We start from the raw sequence: 3,649 nt of genomic DNA, 5'->3' as shown, positions 1-3,649 counted from the left end.
CTAAGTTCACTTCTTTAAACAGGAGAGGGGCTGAAAGGATGATGAGCTGACGATTTTGATGTGGTTGTAGTCCATTCACAGGTTGTCTAGGCCCTGAAACATGTTGTCTGAGAGGGTGGGGAGTCTGTTATTGGCCAGTATTCAGGTCCTGTAGAGCCACCAGGTCTGAAAAAGCCCCATCGTCCACAAGAGAGATGTTGTTTTTGGATATGTTAAAACATTGAGGATTGAGAGCTCTTTGAAATCCAATTTCTTAATCTCAATAATCTTGTTGTCCGAAACATCTAAAGATGTCACTCTTGGTGGAATGTCGGCTGGTATGGTTGGGAGGTTCCTATTAACACAGAGTAGTGCCATGTTGATGGTGACATTTTTTGTGTAATTAATTGTGCAGAGTTTCAATGAGTAACCCCTTACTGGATTAATAACAGGAACACAGCAATAAGAAAGACACTCAGGTGAGAATATGCAGACTAGGCTTGGGCGGTGTACCATATATACCGTATACCGGGGTATTTGGAAAAAGCCACAGGATGGTTTTTCAATACTGTCAATACCGTCAAAACTATTTGTTTGAGGTTTTTTAATACATTTGAATATTTGTAGCGACTTTTTAAGTCAATACCTGGAGTCAATGTGTGCAATACATTATGAGATAAAGCAGATTGCATTCTTAATTTCACCTGTTACATTATTTTACATGATGAAGCTTACCGTATTTCCCCAGAACAGTTAAGCCAGTAATGTGCTTGTTTGTAAATAACACAATGGGAGAAAGCGGGAGCTGGTGAGTCCAGCTGTGTATTTGGATTAATTTTCTAGTTAGCTAAGTAAGTGGCTAAATTAATAAGGAGACAGGGCATCATATAGTATTAGCTTTCATATAGTATTAGCTTTCTGCCACGTTTGAGAAGTCAACTTCCTGTTGAACGTGGAATGAGGGAGAGTTCGGTTTGTTGTTTTGGAAAGTTTTTTGTTTTAAAAGTGTATAGGAAAGTTTCTTAGTACCTAGCTAACTTTTTAGTTTGGATCCCACGACGCAGTTGGCATCAGTTGCTGGGATTGCTACTCTCTGTCCAGTGATCCTGCCGACCAAGGCCAGGTCTGAGGAGCTATTTGGCATAGTAGCTTGCCTAGCTGCTAGCTAGCTGCATATCAAGCTAGCAGGGTTCCTTGAGGGCTTGAACGCAGCCTGCGACGCGGTTAGCCATTGTGGCTGGGACTGCGGATTGTTTGTGGCTGTCTAGATCCTTGCTGTTTGTTGTTTTAAATCTTCCCTGTGACCTGCCCTGTCTGGAACTGCGGGGAGTAACAGCGTAACCTACGTTGCTAGCTACCATGAAAAAGACCAAAGCCAGCGGGAGTACCATTGAGGACAGTGGTGTCTCTCTATCACAGGTGAAGGATCTTTTAAACGAACAAAAAGAGTTCTACAAGCAGTTGTTACAACAACAAGAAAATAGCTTAAAGTGTTTTGTCCAAATACTGGTGGATTCAACTAATAAAAGAATAGACGACCTGACCAGAGAGGTCCAGGACCTGAAGAAAAGCTTGCAGTTCTCCCAGGGTCAGCTCGATGAATTGAAACAGGAGAACGGCAAGATGACAGCAATCTGTAAGTCATTGAGAGAGGACATCAGTTCTGTGTGTGAATCCATGATAACAATGACGGATAAATCTCGAGGGACAATCAAGGCGGAAAACATGGTTGTGGACGGAATCTCCACATGAGACCTGGACGGAGTCTGAGGACAAAGTGAGGGAAATTATCTCTGAGAAATTGAAGATGGACCACAGGATGATTGAGGTGGAGCATGCCCACAGGACTGGAAAACCCACCATGACCCAGTTGACAGGTCCAGGGCGATAGTGGTCAAGTTCCTGAGGTTCAAGGACAAGGTAGCTGTTCTGGAAAGAGCTAAGAACTTGAGAGGAACGTATATCTTCCTCAACGAGGACTATCCTGAAGCTGTTCGCCAGAAGAGGAAAGAACGTATCCCAGCCATGAAAGCTGCCAGAGCGCATGGGGACATTGCTTACATCCACTATGGCAGGCTCATTGTCCACCCTCCCTCCCAGAAGCCTGGAAGGGATGAGAGAGCCAAGCCTTTGGGTTCGTAGCTTCAACCCCGCAGCACACACACACACACACACACACACACACACACACACACACACACACACACACACACACACACACACACACACACACACACACACACACACACACACACACACACACACACACACACCAATTGATTAATGGACTGCTGAATGTATATTTTATTCTCTTGCTTTGTTTGCTTTTTTCCATATTATGTCTATCTCTCATAAACTATCCAGGAAAGGGCTGAAAATAGCCCATATTAATATATGTAGCCTTAGAAGTAAGGTTCATGAAATCAATAACTTGCTAACATCAGATAACATTCATATATTAGCAATTTCTGAGACTCACTTAGATAATTCATTTGATGATACAGCAATAGCAATACAAGGATATAACATCTATAGAAGAGACAGAAATGCTTATGGGGGAGGTGTTGCTGTATATGTTCAGAGCCATATCCCTGTAATGCATAGAGAAGATCTTATGTCAAGTGTTATTGAAGTGTTGTGGTTGCAGGTTCACTTGGCACATCTAAAGCCTTTTCTTTTGGGGTGTTGCTATAGGCCACCAAGTGCTAACAGTCAGTATCTAAAGAAAAGTGTGAAATGCTTGATAGTGTATGTGATGGAAACAGAGAGGTCTACTTTCTTGGGGACCTGAATATTGACTGGTTTTCATCAAGCTGTCCGCTCAAGAGGAAGCTTCTCATTGTAACCAGTGCCTGTAATCTGGTTCAGGTTATTAATTAACCTACCAGTGTGTTTACAAACACTACAGGAACAAGAACATTCATGTATCGATCACATTTTAAATAATACTGTAGAACTTTGTTCTAAAGCTGTATCCGTACCCATTGGATGTAGTGATTTCCTAGATATGCCAGTGGCTATATCCAGGAAAGCCAAAGTTCCAAAAGCTGGGCCTAAAATTGTGTATATGAGATCATACAAAATATTTTGCTGTGACTCTTATGTGGATGATGTTAAAAATATTTGTGGGTCCCTTTGTGATTAATAAGGAGCATCCAGACGCTTCACTTGATGAATTTACGAAATTGCTTCTTCCAATTATTGATAAATATGCACTTGTTAAGAAACTGACTGTTAGAACTGTTAAGGCTCCATGGATTGATGAGGAATTGAAAAACTGTATGGTTGAAAGAGATGGGGTAAAGGGAGTGGCTAACTGACTGCACATCTGACTAGCTGACTTACTGCAAACTGAGAAATTAAGTGACTAAACTCAACCAAAATAAGAAGAAACTGTATTATGAAGTCAAGATCAATTATATAAAACTTTGGAGTACTTTAAATGAAATTATGCGCAGAAAGACCAATTCAACTCCATCTTTCATCGAATCAGATGGCGTATTCATCACAAAACCATTTGATGTTGCCAATTATTTTAATGATTACTTCATTGGCAAAGTGGGAAAACTTAGGCAGGAAATGCCAAAAATGAACAGTGAGCCATTGTATTCATACATAAAAAAAACAAATAATGAGCATTGCAAGTTTGAATTTTGTAAAGTTTGTGTGG

Source organism: Coregonus lavaretus (genome assembly GCF_964263955.1).
Source record: "Coregonus lavaretus genome assembly, chromosome: 39".
In the NCBI taxonomy this organism is placed as follows: Eukaryota; Metazoa; Chordata; class Actinopteri; order Salmoniformes; family Salmonidae; genus Coregonus; species Coregonus lavaretus.
Note: the sequence above shows the minus strand (reverse complement) of the source record.